The following is a 22,808-nucleotide window of genomic DNA, read 5'->3' on the forward strand; positions in this document are numbered from 1 at the left end:
TTGTTCTTCTTTGCTTAGTTGTTTGTTTGATGGAAATTATTGTTCCTATGGTTCTGACATTTATTGCTTATTTCTTCTTTGCAGTTAATCTCTTTAAATATTTTCTCTAGTGCTGGGTTGGAAGACATAAAATCTTTCAGCTCTGTTTGTCATAGAAGATTTTTATTTTCCTGTCAAATTTGAGATAGTTTTGCTGGGCAGGAACTTTTGGCTGCAAGTTGTTACTTTTTGTTATTGTTTTCTTTTCAGAATTTGAAATATGTTTCTCCAGGCCTTCCTGGTTTTTATGACTTGGTTTGGGAAGTCTGGAGTGATTCTAATTGTTTTTCCTCTGAATATCACTTGGTCATTTGCTTTTGTTGCCTTTAAGATTCTCTCTTTGGCTTCTACATTAGTCAGTTTGACTCTTAAGTGGTGTGGTGAACTTTTTCTCTGATCCTGTCTAAAGAGGGTTCTATAAGTTTCCTGTACCTATGTATCAAACTCTTTTTCTGTGTTTGTAAAATTTTCTAAATTACTTCTTTGAAAAGATTGTTATTCCCTTTGGTTTCACCTTCTATTCCCTCCTCTGTGTCTATTATTCTTAGGTTATTTCTTTTAAGATGGGCCTATATCTCTTCGATGTCCAATTCATGCTGTCAATTTGTTTTTCTAAATTATATACTATATATTCATTTTTGGAATGATCATCTTCTAAGAGTGAGATTTCTATTTCCCATGTGGTCTAATCCATTGTTTTTTGTGTTTTTTTTTTTTATAAATTTTTATTGGTGAATTGTAGTCATACATCTCAATGGGATAAAAAACTTGTGGAGATATACAAGCACACATCACCCAATCAGCCTTTACCCAATCTCTAACCCCTTCCCTCCCCCTCCCTCCTACCCATGCTTTTGGCTTCTTGGTTGACTTTCATATGTTTAAGTACATCATGTGCTTTTAAAAGTTTCCCTTATCCTCCCTCTTATCCCCTCAGATATGTCACCTTCATTGCTCCTCTACAGGGTCCCTTCTTTATCTAGAGTTCCTCCTGTTACTCATTTCTCCCTAATATTTTGCACATTAAGAAAAGCATCTGATTTCTTATTTTTTGTGACATTTCACTGTAAATGCCATAATTTTGTTCTCCCTTGTGGCTGGGCAAAATTCCATTGTATACATATCCCATAGTTTTGAAATCCACTCATCCATTGAAGGGCATCTTATAGTTTGTACTGATGCCTTCACTTCAATGATTGGATCCTTTACTTCCATTAGAGCTTTCTGATTCCTGTTCAGGGTGTCCAATTTTTTGTTTCTTTATTTCTTTCAGGCTCTCTCTAAATTCTTTTTTAAAATCCTATTTTAACTTATTTATATAATTTATAATAAATTTATAGGATTTATAGGATTTATAATAAATTCTATTTATTAACCATTTTTACTGTTAAATTTCTGATTTGTCTTTTTGGTGATCTCTGCAATTCTGTGTTACCAGGTTCTGTTATTGTGTGGTTGTGGGAGCACATGCTTTCTTGCTATTCCTCCTTCTCAGGATTTCAGGTTTCTTAAGTTTGTATCTTTGTTGCTTTTGATAGCTTTCTTTCACTCTGTAGGTGTCAACTGTATATACAAGGGCAAATTGTCTTGTATTCAGTGGTGAAAGTTAAGTGAGGAGGAAGGTGATGAAGTAGTAAATGCAATAATAGGGTAAAGCAGCAGATAGCATAGACTAGAATAAGAGTTTGAAAGCCAGGCGTGGTGGTGCACGCTTGTAATCCCAGCACTTGGGAGACTGAGACAGGAGGATCGCACAGGTTCTAAGCCAGCCTCAGCTACTTAGTGAGGCTCTCAGCAACTTAGTGAGACCCTGTTCCCAATAAAGTATAAAATAGGTCTGGGAGTATAGCCTGGAGGTATAAAAGCACCTGGGTTCAACCCCCAGTACCACAAAAGAAAATAAAAAGAATGAGAGTTTGAATTTGGTAAGGTAATATATAGTAGAGCTTAGAAATAGTGAACATGTAGTATAATTCTAGTAACCAATGCAGAGTATTTAGTAGAGTGATATAAAGTGGATTTAATGCAAGACAATGAAAAGAAAAAGAAGAAAGGTAAGAAGAAAACAAAGAAAAGGGATGAAGAGATGAGAGTAGATATGCATAAAGAAAGAAGCTTGTAAAAGGGATGGGGAAGCAAGCACACACACACACACACACACACACACACACACACAAATAACAAAAACCACAACCAATACAAATATATGAATACTGGGTAGACTTGGCCTCTGCAGTCCTCCTGGGTCTGAAGGAATTCTTTCAGCCAATCAAGGTTCACACTCTATAACAGATTCTCGAGCATCTTCCAAACACTCTCATTTGCTCTGTAACCTATAGTAATTATGTCAGTTGATAACCCCACATTTTGGTCTCATTTTATGATTGGGACCCTGGCCTGGTGTCTCTCTATGCGGGCACTGAGTGCCACCGGCACCCTTCCTGCTGCAAGCCTGGGTCTCTGAGCTCCCAAAAAGGACCTGTCTCTGAGTTTCTCTCAGTCTATGCAGGCAGCAGGTACCACTGGGGCTCGATCTAGTGTTAAGAACAGGTCTTCACACTTTCCACCAATCCTGAGTCTGCATCTCTCCCTGCCATGTAGGTGGTGGGTGCTGCTAGGACCAGCCCCAGTGTATACCTAGGAGTCCTCATTTTCAAAGCTAGAGCTGGGTTGGTCTGACTTATCCCTGTCCACCACAATTGGGTGGTCTGTGGTAATCTCTGGAGGCCCTGCTAGGATCTGAGACCTGGGGACTGTAGGACTTTTGCCTGATTGGCCTGGGGGCTGTCTGCTAATCTGCACCTCTGCTGGGTTCAACAGTAGACTTCATCCCCAACTTCACCAGGATGAACTGCAAAGTCTTAGACCCAGAAAGTCTATCGCTTGCTGCATGAGTCCCTGAGGCTGTGCTGGGCAGTTTTCCATGGGGACGGCTGATTCACATATGGTGTTGTTGATCACTGCTCTAGATCTCTGCAGGACACAGCTCAGCTGCAGGCAGCTCAGCTGCCACCGCTGCATGTCATATCCAGTGTTCAGTCAGAAGGACCCAACTGCTTACAATTCTGAGGAGCTGCAGCCTCTTACTTCATTTCAAGTCATTGCCTTTTTTGCTAGGGGTCTCTAGAGGCCACAGTGCCAGCAGTCCCAGCACAATGAAGCAAGATGGGGCCACCAGGCCCCTGTGGCTGCAGCCATGGTGGTAGGTGGGATACTTTTCTGCTCTATGATCAGCTCTCACCACCTTTTAATTCTCGGTGCTCTGTTCAAATTTATATCGTTTCTTTTGTCAAGATGCTGTTTTCATGGCAATAGAGAGTGCCAGCAGGACTGATACGTGCTGCTCCCTCAGTCACCATCTTCCCAGAAGTCCTCATTTTTAAGAATACTGAAGATGGAAAATGACAAACATTTGTAGTACATGGTTTCTGTTTTGAGATTTGTGTCTCTCTTCTCCCATCATGTTTAAGGCCAACCATAGGATGAAAGGGGAATAAACTGGACAAATGAACAAAAACAAGAAGTTCTGAAAGACAGTGGGGGGAATGGATGGATGCATCTGCCTGTTTGTCTTCTGTGTCCCCTGGAGCCATGGGACTGCCCCTTATTGGTAGGGATAGTGAAGGCCTTACAGACCATATGCCTCTAGCAGCTATAAGAGGGCTGACCTAGAGTAGCTGCTCAATAATCATGTTAAATAATTGGAAAACAGAAGACTGAATTTCTGCCTCCTAAGGTCACAGGGTTTGAAAAAGTCGGCCATGATGATCCCACAAAATGAGCATGCCTGTAGACTGTCATAAGAGCCTCTAAGGTCATTTGAGGAAAAACTTCTCATTGGGAATAGAGAATTCCCAGCACTCCATCCCTGTAATTGGCCAGAGCAGCCCTCCAGCCTACAGCCAGACTACTGCATCCCACCTGAACCCTGGATCAGAGATGTAATTTGGATTTGGTCCCTAGTTAGGAGGAGGACCGTGTATCTCTGCATCTTAATTTTGTTTTAATAACATTCAAACAGGGAAACTGCTTGGCTTGCTGTGACATTCCATGCAGTTTATAGGTTACATATGTCTCATTTTAAAGAATTGGTGCATTTAAATTAAACCACACAGCTCCCAAGGATAATTTTATTTAGCTACTAAGGCTAAGCATACGGTGAACAGAAGGGAGGACCTAGTCCCTGGGGTCTTGTAGGAAATGTGAGAGTAAAGGATGGAGCTATATTCTTGTGGCCAATCTCAAACCTGAGCAGTTCGATTCAATTTTTGAATTTAGGTGAGAACATTTTGAAGATTTTTGTGTTAGTCACATGAGTCCTTTGCATGAATTTCTGAGCCTTTAACAATCTCTCTTCCCTGTGAATGTCATATCAGGTGTTTGACCACCTCCACACAAGTCCTTTGCTTCTAGAAGAAGCTGTGCGGAGAAGATGAAGAAGCAACCTTCCTCCACCCCCACCCCAAAACTGATCATTCAAAATTGTCGCTGGTTCTATTTCAGTGGCTGGTGATTTTGAAGAGGCTTTTCATCTTCCTTGAAAAACTGCTATGTAGAAATGGCTGTAGCAACACTGTGAAGGTGTAAGAGGGCCCAGCGTTCCCCCTCCTCCCTACAGAGTGCCTCTGTCCTCCCTCTCTCCAGCCCCAGGTGGATCAAAAGTTCACAGCTGGGGTGGTAAACTTACAAATTATTTTTAAGAGAGAGAAGATATGAATAAGGAAGAAACAAGGCAAGCTGCCAGCCTATTTTCTCCACCAAACCTGGCTACCATAGATGTGTGCTTTAAGCTCATTTTTCGATTAAGGAGAGTAAGAGCTTTTTTAAGCTTTCTTTTTCCATTCAGAAATCAGAATCCACCCAGCATCTTGTGTTTAACTCAGCCACCAATGAGCCATGTACTTAATTTGATCTAACTTTAAACAAATGTCATTTAATATAAAAAGAAGAATTGTAGTTTCTTCTTACGTCAAATTTATGTCAAACCTTCACTTTCACTTATCTTACATGATCTGAACAACACTTTTGTCAATTCTCAAGTGGTTCCCAGTGTCACAGCACAGCATGTGACCTTTTAGATAAAAACACTTCACAAGCAAGTCAGTTTATAAAGAAGACCCTAAGTGTCATCAGAATTGCTTTCATTTTGGCAAAAATAAATTATACTGAATTTTATGCAAAATAAACAGGGCCAATATAACACTTTTACTGTCTACCCCCTGGGCAGTTGGTGCCTTGGGCTGCAGTTCCAACAGCTCTGCCTCCAGTTTTGACAGTCTGTTTGGCAACCTTTGGCACTAAGAGTGTTAGAAATAAATTTTCATGGCCTTTTAAGAAAAAATACACGTTCAAAAGTCACTTGGCAAAGCAATTTTACTTTCTACAGAAAGGGATGCTGCCACCAGTAAAGTCAGGCATGCAGGAACAAAAAATGGCAGGAACCTTCTGGGTCTTTTATTCCTAACGTGAAGCGCCTGTGCTGTGCTCCAGTCGGTGGGAGCATAACATCACAATCTTCATGTTATTGCCAGAGGAGGGGTTGACACGAAATGCTAACTCAGAAATGCATTTTCCAAGAAATGCTAACTTTACAAAATGGTTTTACAAAACGGAGCTTAAGTCAAGCTATTCTTTGGATAGAAATGATCTCATTGTAGTCTCACAGGAAAGGCTTGGGGGAGGGGAGTCAGCTGCCTGTGGTCCTGTGCCTCTGTGAGGAGGAGGCATTGACTCACTCAGACTGGGTCAATTGCTGAGGCCCTTCAAGGAAGGAGGATGCGTGGGATTGAGTCGCGGGGAGCAGCAGAGCACACCAAGACAAGAACTCTTCCAAACAAAGTTATTAGACACGCACAGTGTGTTCATAAAGCACAGTTTCTTATAAACCACAGATTGTCCCTGATGTAAGAGGGCTCAACTTGTGATTTTTCAACTTTTCAATGGTGCAAGAGCAATCTGCATTCAGGAGAAACTATACATCAGATTTCCACTCTTGAGCTTTTCCCAGGCTGACGATGTGCAGGAAGACACTTTCTCATGACACTGGGCAGAGTGGCGAGCCTAGTGGCCATTCAGCCTCCTAATCATGAAGGTGAAAACCAAGTCCTGTATTGCTACTCTGGTGTTCAGTAGGCTGGGTGTGGTAAATGCATTTGCAACTTCTGATATTTTCAACTTCAGTTGAGTTTATCAGGATGTCACTTCACTGTAAGTCAAGGGGCATATGTGTTGTGAAATGTATTATTCTGCCTGAAAACACTTTTCTATTAAACACTGAAATAATCAGTAATGCCAAAAGTGCAGTGTCAGGATTATGAGATTAAGCCCTCTGAGGACATGTTTAAAATGCCACAGAGTGCTGCGAAGGATGACGGTCTTAGAATGGTATTTGCTCATTCAAAACACATCTAGTAGAAATGGGTGTGCAGGGCTGAACAGAGTCAATGGAGAGGGAGAGCCATGTGATACAGAAGTCAGAGGGTTGACCTCAACCTCCAGAAGAAAAGAATCAGACCTTGTCTCCCAGCATCCCCTCTAATGATCGAGGAAACCGTTGGAGAGCAGTGTGGCCTTGGGAGGCGCAGGCCCAGGCTCAGAGCCCAGACTCATCACTTACCACCCCTCTGCACGTTAACTTCCTGAGCTTCAGTTTCCTTGCCTGAAAAAGATGGGGTCAACAGTGCCCACCCCAGGATTATCATGAGGGTAAAGGCAGAGAGGAGAAGTTCGACAGTGCCGACTGGGCAGAAACCAACCAGACCCAGCATTCCCCTTCTGCTGAAACACCCTCAGCAGGTCAGTGCGCCTGTCTTCCACTTGAAGTAGTCTTGCATGTTTGATATGGATGTTTCAAGTCCTGAGACATGTTTTTATTTAGAGAAAAACAGGATGTCTCTAAAAAGAATTGCTAACAGGTTTTGAAAAATTATAGAAATATAATCCAAAAGGAGAGGCTCAAAGTACATTTTTCCCATGGTGGGTAGGGCACTAGAATTATAGCTTGAATTCACTACAATATCAGTTCCTTTTAGTAAATGCCAATTAATAAATACGCAGGATAGCCATGAACTACAGGTGTTGGCATGAACTACAATGGCCAGTTTAACTCTACATCTAACATAAGCAGCGTCTCTGCCTTTCCCTCATGAAAACTACTTTAACAACCAGAAGTGATAAGTGAGTGTGGCGAATCCACAAACCTTTGCTCCCTAGAGACACTGAAAACGGTTTCAAACTATTTTATCGCTGCACAGTGTTTATAAGATCTTGTGATTCTTTCATTTTTCATTGATTATGAGCAAAATTTCCTTGGCCACGTGCCTCATCCCAGGTCGCCTGCAGCCTCCCTGCCCTGGAGGCCCTCGCTGGTCTCAGGCAAAGCAGAGACTCACAGGTATTTACTGTTTAATAGGATGTGAACAGGGAGATTGGATATAGCATGCTGGGTAATATAGAAAGGAGAGCAATTTAGAGTAAAGAGAAATGTGTACATGGAGAAAACAAAATCCTAAGAGAGTAGCACATGGGGGAGAAAGGGAGTGTGGCTTTGGGTCTAGAGGGTAGCTTTGGGTTTGTGTCTCGATCTCTGTGCCTCAGTGGACTCCGCTCTAAAGTGAGGATAATGTTAGCTACTTCACCGGGTTGTGTTCAGGAGGAAGTCAAAGCGGTGGTTCTCAAATCTGAGAGTGCATCAAATTCACCTGGGGAATTTTTGTTAAAACACAGATTGCTGGGCTTCGCTCCAGACTTTCTGACTCAGTAGGTCCAGGATAAGCCTCTAGAATTTGCCTTTCTAGCAAGCGTCTGGACCATGCCACTGCTGGTGGAATGGGCACTACACTTTGTTCAGAGTGTAGGAGCTCAGGACAACTCCTGGTACATCACATGCAAAGTAAGAGCGAGATGTTACTTATGAGCCTTTGAACTGGGTTTCAACAGATGACTAGGAGTTTTCTGGGTAGAAGTAGGTCTTTTAAGAAAAGACATTAGCAAAAAAAAAAAAAAAAGCATGATGTTTTGGGGATAAATTAAATTTGATGCAGCCGGAGTATAGGATGCTTTACAGGCAGAGAATGTCAAGATTAGACTGTGAGAAAATATTTGAGTGTGGCTTGTGAATGCTTGAAAGTGCTCCAGAGACCTGGAGCTGTGACTGGGCGAGCCCCTTGCATTGCAAGTATCCCTTGGCTGGCGTCATAGGAGACTCTGGCTACCGCGGCCAGCGTAGGATCAGCAGACTGGACATAGTGAGTAGATAGGGAAGCTAAGCTCTGCATGGTTACAAAGGGCAGCAGCTGATCAGTCCGTAGCCTCCTGCCTTGGAAAACACAGGAGCCCTGGGCTTCACAGGCCAAACCCGAGGTCCTGGGCTGCTGAGCAGCTGAAGCTGTCTTCTCTCGTTATTTCATCCCAGCAGAATTGGGCGAGTCCACAAAGCAATTTTATCTCCTGAAAAACAATTACAGCCGAGTGGGGGAGAACACCACAAAAGACTTGGAAATTTCCAGAGCCAGCGTATGTATGATGTGGACAGATTTAATCAACCTGCTGCAGCTGGTCCTTAAGTGCAGAGCTTAATCTCATTTTTATTTTCCGTACAGAACAATTTGGAGAGGCTTTGGGGAAGCAGGAGTCCAGGCCTTGGAGTCAGGAAGAGAACTTGCCTTTTAAAAGAGAGAAATGAGCCAGGCATGGTGGCACACGCTTGTAATCCCAGCATTCGGGAGGCTGAGACAGGAGGATCTCAGTTCTCGGACAGCCTCAGCTACTTAGCGAGGCCCTTTGCAACTCAGTGAGACCCTGTTTCAAAAATAAAAAGACTTAACAAATAGGGTTGGGGGTGTAGCTCGGAGGTACAATGCTCCTGAGTTCCATCCCCAGTACTGAAAAATAAATAAATAAATAAATAAAAACAAGAGAAATGAGAAATGCAGGTTACAAAAGCCAAAGTACCATTTGAGTGTTTATATCCTACGAGTCCACTCTCTTAGCGTAAAACACCAGGCGTGACGTGCAACACAAGCATTTCAGTAAAACACGCGCACTAAGTTTTTAGGATGCACTATGTTGTCAGGCTGTGTGATGAAATGTTTCTACTTTTTGTGTGTCTCTGGGAGACAGTACATGGCCTCAGTAACAGGAACACCAAATGCTTAAGTGTGACATCTTCCTGAACATCACTCCTACCCCCAACCCCTGGGCCTTTCTGCCCAACTGTGTTAGGCCTTGGCAAGTAAGCGCAGGAATGATTTACCTTAATTCTAGGTTTTGGTCAGAGCAGGGAATCTTATGGGTCTGTTTTCTGTCCTGGGAGAACATGGGGCAGCTCCTCAAAGATTCAGGAGAAGGAAGCATGGAGAGGAACCAAAGCACCAGAGCTGGGCTCTGGGCTCTGCCCTCAGTGGCCAGTCGCCTAACCTCTCTGGCCCCAGCTTCTTCATGAGTGTTGGGAAGGACAGCATCTCCCTCACAGAGCTGCAAACACTGGGTGGGTTCAGTCTTAAACATCACCAGCTCAGAAGGCGGTACCCAGGTGCCTGCCAGCTGGGTGGCCTTACGAAGCTCGCTTAGCCTCTCTGGGTCTCCGTTTTCTCAGAGAAAATGAGAGTTGGTGATGAAAACAAATACCTGAGACTGAAAGTCGCTCAGCAGAGCACATTTTTTACTTTTTTCAAAAGCAGTGTGCCACCAACAGAAGCCTGGAAAGCGAGCAGATAATTATCCCTGGTGTCATCTGCCCCGGGCCCTGACTGGCAAGGACTTGGGTTTGCAACTCTGCACAATTAGCTGGTTTAAACCAACACTTTATCATCTTTCCAATCTCATCAGGATATAGCGCTGTGGGCTGAGAGTTTTCAAAATTCTTGGAGACAGAAGTTAATGCAAAATGGGGATAAAGAGGGTGTCATAAAATGAAAATTAATATGAAATGGAGATGCCTTTGTTTTTGAAGAAAAGATCTTCTATTTCTTCGGAAATAGATGAGCATGTCTTTGGAAAGCCTTCTGCTTTTGAACGTTGATTCTGTGACTCTGTTGTGCATGTTTCTTTAGGAGTAGTAACAGGAGGGCTGATTTTTGACTCCTGGAAAATTCTGCCATGAATTCTGAGCTATGGCAGCAGCGAACCAGATCCTGCCAGGACTTTGTTTGCTTGAGGAGCTTGGTGTGTTCTTGACAGCTTACACATGGCAAGTGTTAACTCATCAAACATCATTTTCCAGAAGGTGCACCAGTACTAAGAGCTAATTCCCAGCACCAAGTAGTACCATTCGGTCCAGTGTGCCCAGCCTCCATCTGCCTTCACCACACACACACACACACACACACACACACACACACACACACACACATTCAAAAGGTGAGTACAGGGAACGAAGAGGCTCCCTGCTCAGCTCTGCCCTGGTGGATTCTGCTTTGACCTTAGCCAAGCTACTCAACTTCAGGAAAACCAGGGTGCCGCTGGCAGAAATATAAGGAGGAGTGCTGGGTCAGGAAAAAGCAAATAAGCTGATGATGGTTCAGCCCTACTGGGACCAGGAGAGAACACTTCAAAGGCAAAGGCCCAGGAGCCCCTGCCAGGCCTCTGCTTTATGTGAGGCAGGGACTCCCCAGCAGCAGGGTGAACCAGGGCCTCCCTGCAGCCCCCCACTTCTACCTGTCTGCTCCTCCTTTCTCACCCTCAGAAAAGAAAAGAGAAGCCAGTGGGGAGATGGGAAGAGGCCCAGTACAGGGGCAATGCCTGAGGGCTCAAGGGAGAGAGGGTAGCAAGGAGACAGGAGCCCTGTGGTCCAGGACTTGGCCCGTCAGGTTCTTGGTAAGAAAGGAAAGGCAGGCTTGGGGAAGACGCCTAGAGAAGCTGAGCCTGTGGTGAGTGCCAAGAAGGACTTGTCCATTTCTTCCCGCACAACTCCCTATTTTTATACTAGCCCCAACTCTTCTTCAGACAGGGATGGCTGGTCCCCAGTGATGCCTGGAGGGAGGTGCCGTCAGTGTGAATATTCATGGCGGTGTCCAGGGACCTGCCCTAGAAGGAGTGGGTGGGCGTGGAGATTAGCCGGAGGGCTTTGGGAGCGAGATGATTCCCGTGAGCCTGCAGAGAGCCGTCATCTTCAGAACACATCTGAGAGAGGGGAAAGCAAACAAAGCTGATGAGGAGGAAAATAAATTTGCTGTAAGCAGGTTGTGGGAACAGGCGCCAGGAGAGACGCAGAGACCACAAACTCAGCTCTGCGGGGCCCAGAAGTGGAGATTGCTTTTGCCTGAGTCTGTCCAGGAGGACGCCTGCTGGGTCCCAGATAGGAGGGAGTGGGAGCTGCTGTTCTGAGAAGCTGCTAGCACCCTTCTGTCCACCCAGGGAGAAAGGCGACATCTTCACACCTTCAGCACAGTTTCGGACAAGGGCTCCTGATCTTGCTTGCCCCAGGGTTTTGTCCCTTCAATTTGGGCATTGAACTGTGTGTGTACAGTTGGGGGGGGGGGTTCTGGGAAACCTCCTCCCTCAGGCTGGCCTGTCAATCTCCTCTCAGAGCTCTGGCCTGGTGTGGACCCTGCCCCCTGCCCCCTCTGTGGGTCAAGAGCCACACCAGCCTCCACAGAGCCTGGAACAGAGGATAAGAATGGAGAAAGAGGAGCGTCCCCCAGTCCTGAGAGTCGGCCATGCCTTTGAGTTTCCATCCCCAGAGCCATGGAAGCCCTGGCCTCCAGGGATCATGCTTCCTGTGGGGCCTGTGGCGAATCAGTCCTAGGAACAGTGTAAGGGAGATATGCTGACTTGTTTTTCACCTGATCCCTCTGGGAAAGGCTGTGGATGATCATTCCATGGTAGCACACAGAGGCAGTGACAATCCTGCTGGGAAGAGTTGGCTTCCTGTCCCCATCCTAAGTTTGGTTCATTGGACTGGTTTTTACTAGGCCCCATCACATCTGCAAGCTCTGCTTCAAGCACTGGGCACGTAGCAATCAGCAACTGCAACAAAATCCCCACCCTGAGTTGGGAGAACAGATAAGACAAATAGGACAGGGAAATGTGCATCACATTAGGTGATGTTAAGTGGTACATATATTTTTAAAAAACACATGCTTTCCACATCAAATAGGTTCGGGAATGAGGCAAGATGCTAGAGATGCAAACACACTAATAGATAAGGGCCCTGTTCTTGAGAAATGCAAAGCTCCAGGGGAGACATCAGTCTCAAATAAAGTTGAGTGGCGCACGCTTGAAATCCCAGTACTTGGGAGGCTGAGACAGGAGGATCGCAGGTTCACAGACAGCCTCAGCTTCTTAGTGAAGCCCTCTGCAACTTAGTGAGACCCTGTTTCAAAAATAAAGAATACAAGCCAGGTGTGGTGGCATATGCTTATAATTCCAGCATTTGAGAGACAAAGACCTATTTCAAAATGAAGAATAAATATAGGACTGCTGGTATAGCTCAGAAGTAGAATGCCTCTGGGTTCAATCCCCAATACCACGAGAGAGGGAGGGAGGGAGGGAGAGAGAGAGAGAGAGAGAGGGAGGGAGGGAGGGAGGGAGGGAGGGAGGGAGAGAGAGAGAGAGAGAGAGAGAGAGAGAGAGAGAGAGAGAGGGAGAGAGAGAGAGGAGGAAGGAAGCTGGGCATGGTGGCACACGCTTGTAATCCCAGTACTTGGGAGGCTGAGACAGGAGGATCTGGGTTCGCAGACAGCCTCAGCTACTTAGTGAAGCCCTTTAGAACTTAGTAAGACCCTGTTTCAAAAATAAAGAATAAAAAAAATCAGGCTGTGGGTGTAGCTCTGAGGTAGAATGCCTCTGGGTTCAATCTCTAGCACCAGAAAGAAAGAAAAGAAAGAAAGAAAGAAAGAAAGAAAGAAAGAAAGAAAGAAAGAAAGAAAGAAAGAAAGAAAGAAAGAAAGAAAGAAAGCAAAATAGGGCTGGGGGTGTAGTTTAGAGGTAGAATGCCCCTGGGCTCCATCCCCAGTACCACAAAATACATACATACATACATACATACATACATACATACAGTTTTATCAGCCAGGTGTGAAAAAAGTTAATGTCAGAAGAAGCCATACAGAAGAGCTGGTACCGCGCGGAAGAAGGGTTCAGGTTGGGAAGTTTTGCAGCCAGGCGCTAATATCAGCACTCGTTGGCTGGAGGAGAGAGATTCCGCAAAAGGGGGAAGAGCACTTAGGCTGAGGGAACCGCATGAGCATTGCCAAGGTGATTTCAGAGCGCAGGGCACGCTGGTTAGTGCTGTCTCCAATCATTTCGTGTTCTGTGTGCTTCTGGGAACCAGGTAAGAATGCCTGGTGTGGTCCCTGGTGCTTGGTGGAGTCTTGTGAATGGTCCTGGTCCCTACTCAGTAGCTGTTCCTTGCCTGAAGCATTGAGTTGCCACAGGGAGGCAGCTTCAAGCTGCCTGTGGGTTCTGGCACTGTGATCAGTCACATTAGGATCCTGAACTAACCAGGAGGAGAAGAGCTGTCCACCTATGGTGTACAAAGAGCCTGAGTAAAAAGTAACCTTTGCTGGGCATGCATGCCTGTAATTTTAGTACCTGGGAGGCTGAGACAAGAAGATCACAGGTTTAAGGCCAACCTCAGCAACTTAGCAAGACCCTGTTTCAAATAAAAAATTAAATTAAAAAGGGTTGGGAGTATAGCTCAGAGGTAGAACATCCCTGGGTTCAATCCCAATACCAAGTAATAATAATAATAATAGTCTTCATAGTTTTCGAGGTGGGGAGTGTGTCTGGAAGTGCAGCCTGACCTGCCTTAGTAGGTCTGAGGACCATCGTCTGGTGTTTGAATACAGCCCGATGGACACAAGGCAGGCCTCTGAGACCCTGGCTGGAAGATTTTGGGGGGCATCTTCGAAATCTAAACATTCTTTGTTCTGTAAGCAGGTTACTAATCTTTAATCTCTGATAAGATGCTAACTGTCATGTGATGAGTAAGACCTTTGCAGGTCTTTCTGAGGGTATAGGTCTGGGTTAGGGGGTGCAGGGTCCCCTCATAAAGCACTGCTACAGGCAGGCACAAGGAGTAGGCCATTCACAAGACTCTCCTCATCACAGGGCTGGGGCAAGCTGGCACCTCTCCTCTAACCATTCACCATTTTCTTATATTACAACTTTATATAAATGGATGGGTAATCTGCTTGGGAACTTTCTTTTTTCTTTTCTTTTTTCCAATGGCATAGACAGAAATTTACTTAGGAAAGTAGGAAATACACATTCGTGAGAGAACACAGTGAGAGACACCTGCTTGGGGATTTTCATCAGGGGTAAAGATGAATCCTTATAATTCTGCTGCCGGGAGCTCTGAGAATGACACCCATGCTGTTTAGCAAGACACTCGAGGCCTCTTCAATCTGCTTTGGGGCTGAATAACCACCCTGATTTGAACTATTCCGGTTTTGCACTGAAAGTCCCACATTCTGGGAAATTCCTCACTCCTGGGAAAACTGGGACAGTTGGTCACCCTATACGCCACTTCTTTTTCTTCCCAGCAACAAACGTCACTGTGAATACAAACTCTCCCCGGCCCAGCCGGATGGTTGGCAAAGTTAGACCGCAAGCGCTTTTCCATGTGCTCTGGCTCAAGTCAGGAAAAAATAAACCCTCAGAGCTTCTGTTCTGCGGAAAGAGGTTTGCAGATCTCAGTACGTTAGCCAAAAAGGAAAGCTGAGTCCCAGCTCGATTCTCTTGCCAGCCTGATAGGCATCGCAATGATGGGTGGGTTCTAGCTGTGCGTCCCGCCCCTGAGCTGGTTTTGAGCAGTTCTGCCACTTTGAGACAGCCAGGTTTCCAGACGCTGGCTGGGGAGCCGCCGTCTGTCACCCTCAGGCCGCTCTGAGTTTTCCTGTTCTGACAACGAGACAAGATGTCTTTTGAAGGGTGTTTAATACTTGGGTGGTTTGTTTTCAGGATAGACAAGCCCCGGCATAGATTTGCTTCTGGAAGTGTTGCGCATTTGAGCTTGGTTTGTATCTTCTTTGAAGAGGCTGTTTAAAGGGTTATAAGGTTAGACATTTTTTGTTGTTGCTGTTCTGCAAATAAATAAAAGTGTTGACCTTTTGCTGAGGATAGATAATGTAGAGCTGAATGGGATCTGTTTGGAAGGAGACTGAAACTCTGAGGGATTCAAGCCAATATGCCATTTGCTAGGCCTCCTCTGGCTTCTATAGTTTTTTTAAATTTATTTATTGTGGAACTGGGGATTGAACCCAGGGGCATTCTACCTTGGAGCTACATACCCAGCCCTATTTTTTTTATTATTTACTTGGAAATTGGGGTCTCACTAAATTGCAGAGAACCTCATTAAGTCGGTAAGGCTGGCCTTGAACCTGCGATCCTCCTGATTCAGCCTCCCAAGTGCTGGGATTATAAGCATGTGCCACCACACCCAGCTATGTATAAGGTTTTATGAAGCAACTACAAAGATCATAGTTAACTTTTTGAAAAGACTTCTGAAATGAACTCTCTGCCTGAATCTCCTTCACTCTCCAGCCCCATGGAAAAAGAGAGATTTGGGGAAAGGCCGATTCCCTCCAGCTTCGTGACTCTCCTCCTTCCTTCACTTCTCAGCAAGTCCTAAGCCCCCAACCAAACTCCTGGATTGCAAACCAAAGGTTGTTCTAGAAATAATTTGCTCTTGGAGCCATGCACAAAGGAAAAACAGAGTACAAAAAAACAAAACAAAACAAAACAAAACCTATGTCCAGGGTGATGGAATTAGGAAGAAGTCAGAAAGTAAAGTGTCAAACTAAATGAGCAGGAAGGAAGGGGCGCATCTCTGGAGGCAGCGGCAGCGGTGTGGTCTGTGGTGGGCAGAGCCGCTAGGTGCTGGGGAAGATGGCTTCAGAAATGTTGGACAGGATTCCAGTTTCATCTGTATACTCTGGCACAGGAGTACAGTGTAAGACATCCTTCACTTTCTTCTCTTAGATGTAGTTTGGTCCCCCTCAGAAAATTTCCACTGCTTCAAAACTGGCTTGGAACAGGATAACGTGCCTGTCAATGGGTTTACCAGGCAGATGTTGTTCAGCTAGTGCTGAGCACAGAGCAAGGAGCCTCAGGTACAAGGAACATCTCCTGCCTCCTTTAACACTTGTCCAACCCTTGGCACTGTGGGAAGGAAAAGAAAACAAGAAAGCTTAAAACTATTTGCATGGGGCTTTCCTCCTGACCAGCCTCCTCATGAATTTAATCTCAGCAGGATTTGTGTAAGTTGACTTGCCTAAATGAGTCTCTGCTTACATCTCATGTCTGCCAAGGCCGGTACCCAGCAGTGGCCTACAGGAAAGCATCACCTTTGAGCACTGTGGGCTCTGAGGAGCTCAGAGTTGGGAATGAAGAGGAAAAGGCTCCCCTCCCCAGGGAAACTGTCCAGTTCACCCTCTGCATTCCCAGCGCCCTCTTCTAATCTCTAAATGCCTGGCTGGAACAAAGGCCTCCAGGGCCCTCTGTAAGGACGTTAGTCTGAGAGGGCTATCAGAAAAAGATCTAGCTTCAGTCTCCTTCAGACAAAAGGAGGACCTACTTGGATGGGAGAAAAACAAAAAATCCACATTAAAGATAGAGCCTAAAATAAAATTGATCATTTTAATGCACCTTTCAAAAAAGCATGTTTAAATGGATTCAAAATTAAATTAAAAATTCAGAGATGGCACAAGGGACAGTGAAATAAAAAACAAATGACAGCAAAGAAACATTTAGATAATAATATTTTAGCCAAGACTAGAGAATGACCTTTGAAATAACATAGCAAAGGAAATTCTTGAAACTTTTCAAAATGTTAGATCTTTTCAGAAGTTTATTCATTCTCATATAAATAGCCATTTCTCTGTGACTAGCTAAGTGTATCTGTAAATTAAAATGACCATGTTTTTAGTGGTACTAGGGGTGCAACCCAGGGGCTTTTTACCTCCAGACTATACTCCCAGACCTATTTTATATTTTTTTGGAAATAGGGTCTAAGTTGCTGAGAGCCTCACTAAGTAGCTGAGGCTGGCTTCAAACCTGTGCGATCCTCCTGTCTCAGCCTCCCAAGCTCAGGGATTACAGGCATGCGCCACCACGCCTGGCTTGCAGATGAGATTTGGCGTACTTTTTATTCTGCAGATGAGATCTCAGTATTTTAGAGGTAGTTTTTCTGCTTATAAAATTATTCAAGAGTTAATCACCTTTTCAGGCTTCGTGAAAGTTATGTGGCTGTCTGACTACCTCCAAACTTCCAAGCAGCGGGAAGTTGAAAAGCTTCTGCCACCATCATTAATAGTAATGTCAGATTAGATCCACTTCACTCATTAGACATGGGACATTTGTTAAAGTCACCTCACTGTCCTGGAAATCTACTGACTCCTTTACCAAATCGAAGGACTCGCAATCTGGGACTCCCTCGCCAGGTAAGGGTGGCTATTCCACATAATGGAGCACATAGGAGAGGTCAGGAGTCAAGGCCACAGGGCCCAGCTTCCCTTCCATGTCAAGTCTATTCTTTGCTGACCTTAGAGGCTATGGCATATATAATATATATATAATATATATAATATATATATATATATCCAGAATTGAACCCAGGGACATTTAGCCCAGATATGACTCTAAGCTATACTTCCAAACCTATTTGTTTGTTTATTTATTTATTTATTTATTTATATGGTACTGGGGATTGAACCTAGGGGAATTCTGCCTCCAAGCTACACCCCCAGCCCCATTTTTTTATTCTTTATTTGGAAACAGGGTCTCATTAAGTTGCAGAGGGCCTCACTAAGTATCTGAGCCCTGGTTGTGAACTTTCGATTCTCCTGTCTCAGCTTCCCAAGTATTGGGATTACAAGCATGTACCACCACACTCAGATTATTTTTTAATATTTTGAAATAGGGTCTTGCTGAGTTTCTGAAGTTGACTTCAAATCCACTATTATTCTGTCTCAGCCTCCCAAGTACTGGGTTACAGACATGTGCCACCATGCTCAAGTGGGCTTAATTTTTTTTTTTTTTTGAAGGGAACTAGCATGCTACTCTACAAGCTCCACAAAACTGCAGATTCTCCTTTTTAAAATGCAAAGTTAGCTGGACATGGTGGCGCACGCTTGTAATCTCAGCATATGGGAGGCTGAGACAGGAGGATTCAGGTTCACGGCCAGCCTCAGCTACTAGTGAGGCCCTTTACAACTCAGTGAGACCCTGTTTCAAAATAAAGAATAAAAAAATGGGGCTGGGGGTGTGGCTCACAGGTAGAATGCCCCTGGGTTCCATCCCCAGTACCGCAACAAAACAAAAGAAAACAAAATAAAACTGCAAAGTTCCATGTATTCTAAGAAGCTGGCGGGGACCAGACAGACAGGTTGATTGACACAGGACTGAGGTCCTAGGGGCCTGCAGGGGAGGGACGTGGGTGGGCACCAAAGCATCCCAGGGCCCAGGGAGTGGATGCACAGCTCCAAGGCAAGACAAGGGGAAGGCGGAAGGGAGGGGACAGAGACCAGCATGGCTGGGGAGCAGTGCTGGAAGTCAGCGTGGTCTCTTGTTCTCAGCTGACAGTGTAGACTTCTACCTCTTTATCCCTTGCCCAGAGCTTGCCCATTAGCTAGTATTTCAAAACATTTTTGGTAGCTGCCTAGAGCCCATCAATAGCTGCTGTATAAGATCCTTAACCATTTCCCTACTGTTAAGTTCTAGCTATTGATATTTAAGATTGATTCTCATTTTTAACACATTTTAAAAGTAAAATGAGCCCGGCGTGGTGGCGCAAGCTGTAATCCCAGCACTTGGGAGGCTGAGTCAGGAGAATGGCAGATTTGTGACCAGCCTCAGCTACCTAGACCACCCACAACTTAGTGAGACCCTATTTGAAAAGAAAGAAAAAATAGGGCTGGGGGTGTAGCTCAGAGGTAGAATGCCCCTGGGTTCCATCCTCAGTACTGCAAAAAAAAAAAAAAAAGAAAAAGTGAAAAGCAAAATCATGAAGCAGATCTGGATTCAACAATTCAGAAAAAAAAATATATATATATTACTATTAACTATATAAATGTATTTAAGAAGTAGGAGATACTTTGAAGCCATTTAGGTGAGTCAGTGTTTCAGACCAAACAACCCTAAACCCTGAAACAGGGAAAAAAAAAATCTTTGATGCCTGCAGTATATGGATCTCTATTCTTAACTGAACACATTATAAACAAAAAAACTATTTTTAGTGAAGAATAAAATCAAGACTAAATTAAATGGTAAGGAAGACTCACCCCATGTCTGTTACTGCACGATTGAAACTCTTGCTCTAAGTTCAGGTTCTACTTATTAATCTTAAAACTTGTAAGCAATATTTATATTGAATTTCATTTTTTGTAAAAAGGTATAAATGACTTGTGATCAAGGTGTCACTCTGTTGTCTGTGCCTGGGGAAAATCTAGACAGTTTGTTCATGAAACCTGAGGAGGGTGTCACAAGGTCACCTGACAACTGTTCATTAGAATTCAGATATGGTAACCAGGGTTGGCGTCCTACAGATCCAGTAGAACCTTGTATCTGACTTAATCCTAACTTTAAAAAAATGCTTCTAAAATCAAATTTGAGCCAAACTTCTAACAGGGACCAGGAGTTAAATTGTGTTCAGAGTTCTTGGAAGGTTGGGCTGTGAGAGGCTTTTAAAAGGACAAAGAGTAGTGCAGCCAGAAAGGTCCTGCGTCTTCCTAGTTGATCCCCAAACCTTCTAATACTCTTCCAGCACCATGCGTGCTAACACCCGTTGGCCGTGAGCTGTTGCCCTGGGGTCTGACCCCGTGGAGAGTCCTAGCGTGGGCCCCTCTCAGAGCTGCATCTGTGTCATGAGAGCAGGTTACCACATGGGCTTTCTCTGGCCAAAACCACAGTACAGGGAGTCGAGGTAAATTTCCAAATGCTGTGTGAACAAGTATTTATGGAAATAATTGTGACCATGTGTATCCTTCTGGGTAGAAAACCCCAGACATGTTCCACCTGCCTCTCATCCTGTGGCAGCTCCTCTCAAGGTTCAAATCATCTCCAGCTGGCTGGCAGGCAAACCCCTGGCCAGCCTGCGGGAGTCCAAGGCTCAGCATCCAAGCTCTGCACATACCAGCCTCCAGCTTGTACACACCTGTCCTTCCACATCAGGGCAGTTCATGATTAAAGAATCTTGACTCTCTTGGCACCGAGGAGTTGGAAATATTGGCAGGTGACCGCTGGTCTGGTGGAGATGGTCTAGAAGGTTCCTCTTCCATGTCCCCAGATGTGTCACCAAAGACCACTGCCCACTAACCACATGCCTAATAAGTCGATCCGAAGGGACAGACCTGATGCCACAATGAAGAAGTGGAGCCAGTGGTGCAGTAGACTCTCTCCATGTTCTCTCTTGGCTTGGAGAGTCCCTCTATCTCTCCTTGGCTTAGATGCAAGCAGATATGTTCAGCCCAACCAGCAGCAGCTGCAGAAAAAGAATCAAAACCTTGTTGATCCTCTGGCAGCTCTGCTCTCTGCAGAGCTTCCCCTCAACACCGGCTCCAGGTGCTACTGGTCTTGCTGTGACCTCAGCTCCTCTGGCTACCTTGGTCTCCAGCCCTTGCCCCAGCAAGGAGCCAACCAGAGACAAGCTGAACTCACTCTCGTGGCCGCACCTGCTGCCCCGGCTCCTGCCCCTGTGGAGTTCTTCTGACCATACTGCCTCTCTCAGATCCCAGCTTCAGGCAGCACTGCTCATGCCAGGGGTTCTCAACATTTGGTCCTGAAGCTGTAGTCTTTGTATCATCTGAGAACCTGTAAGGAAGATCCAGCCTAATCCTGCTTGATCAGAAATGCTGGAATGGGGTCCCAACATTCTGTGTTTAACAAGACTGCCAGGAGATTTTGATATGTGCCAAGGTTTGATTATTTGCATCCTGACGGTCTCCCAGGTAGTGCCAATGTGGTTGGTCTGCACGTCACATATTGAGAACCAATTTATAGACTCAGGAAAATGATTATTCCGTACCTACCAGTCACTGGCAAACCATAGCCAGGGGTCCAAAAATGGCTCGCCATCTGTTTTTGTAAATAAAGTTTTATTGGAGCATGGCCACACCCAAGAACTTACATATTACCTACGGCTGCTTTCTTGCAGAGTTGAATGTTTGTGACAGAAGCCATATGTCCTACAAAGTTTAAACTATGTATAGGAAAATGTTGTTGATCCCTGCTCTACACAGATGTTTAGGACAAAGTATGTAACACCTCACCAAGTGGAATTTAGGCAAAGAAAGCAATAATGACAGCTGTGGGGAACTAAGCACTCACATATTTGGTTTTTTCTGTCCAGAAATGAAGGACTGTAGGAGCGTCTCTAGCTGAGACCAAAGGTCTCTGTTGCAATAAGTATGCCCAAGCATGGCCATGCATCAGGCTAGACCAGTGACCACGTTTGCAGGTCTCAGGAGTGAAGAGCCAGGGGATCTGGGTTTCTGTTGTGTGTACAAGAGGCCAACTCTTAGTAATCTAGACGTGCTTTTGAGTGTGGTGGAAGAGGGGGAACCCTGTAGATTTTTTTAAATTTATTTTTATTGGTGCATTGTAATCATACATCACATTGGAATACAAGACTTGAGAGGATATACAAGCACACATCATCCAATTAGCCCTCATCCAGTCCCCATCCCATTCCCTCCCCCTCCCTCAATCCCATGCTTGTTTGGTGATTAACTTTGATACATATGTTTATGTACCTCCTGCTTTTTAAAGAGGCTCCATCCTCCCCTATTCCATACCCTCTGATTGGTCACCTTAATTGCTTCACTATAGGGCTGTTTCTATAGCTCGACCACTTCCTGTTGCCCCTTTCCTCCTAGTTATTGCTGATTAGGGGAAGCATCTGGTTTTAATTTTCTGCGATATTTCTCTGTGCATGCCGTGTTGCAAATACCGATCCCACTCTTGACAGCCCCAGTTGTGGCCTGGCTACCCAGTGGACTGATCCAGACCTCACTGGCTCAAGCAGTGGCCTTGCCTCATGGGAGGCCCCAATTCTGGTCTCGCTGGCCCCGACACTGGCCTAACCCCTCAGCTGGCTCCAATCCCGGCCTCAGAGGCCCCAGCACTGGCCTTCCTCACGGCAGGCTCCGATGCTAGCCGATGGCCCCGGCATCGGCCTAACCCCTCAGCAGGCTCCGATCCAGGCCTCGGAGGCCTCAGTAGTGGCCTTGCTTCACAGAAGGCTCCGATGCCAGCCGCTGGCCCCAGCACTGGCCTAACCCCTCGGCAGGCTCCGATCCCGGCCTCCGAGACCCCGGAACCAGCCTTGCCTCATGGCAGGCTCTGATCCCAGCCTCGCTGGCCCCAGCACCGGCCTAACCCCTCGGCAGGCTCCAATCCCAGCCTCGGAGACCTCAATAGCGGCCTTGCCTCACGGAAGGCTCTGATGCTGGCCGCTGGCCCCAGCACTGGCCTAACCCCTCGGCAGACTCCAATCCCGGACCCTGTAGATATTTTTTAAGGCTGTAGATTTTTTAAGGCTGCATGCTCATGACTTCCAGATCAACATGTTCATACAATGAAAGGTTTTAAATCAAAGGTGCATTTGATTAGACTCTTAAAAAGGAAGGCGTTTGAACTCTTTCCCTTAGCAGTCAAGAAACTCCATTTTTCTTTGTTACCTCTCTTTACAGTGATCGATGATGCTTTCCCCACACGCCTCGGTGGCAACCTTTTTCAGAACAAGAGCAATCTGTTAATGTGTAAATCTGGAGAATGCTGTTAGGTCAGCTTAAGGTTTAGACTGGTCTGCAGCATCTGATACTCATTCA

General features: G+C 45.3%; 1 protein-coding gene across 5 annotated transcripts in view; it reads left to right on the plus strand.

Moving 5' to 3' along the window:
* KCNAB1 (potassium voltage-gated channel subfamily A regulatory beta subunit 1) overlaps nucleotides 1–22,808 on the plus strand; it is a gene marked incomplete at both ends in the record, with an annotated part of 333,646 nt that overhangs the window by 173,806 nt on the left and 137,032 nt on the right. The gene's annotated exons all lie outside the window — the stretch shown is intronic.

This window comes from Muscardinus avellanarius (genome assembly GCF_963383645.1).
Source record: "Muscardinus avellanarius genome assembly, chromosome: 5".
Lineage (NCBI taxonomy): Eukaryota > Metazoa > Chordata > Mammalia > Rodentia > Gliridae > Muscardinus > Muscardinus avellanarius.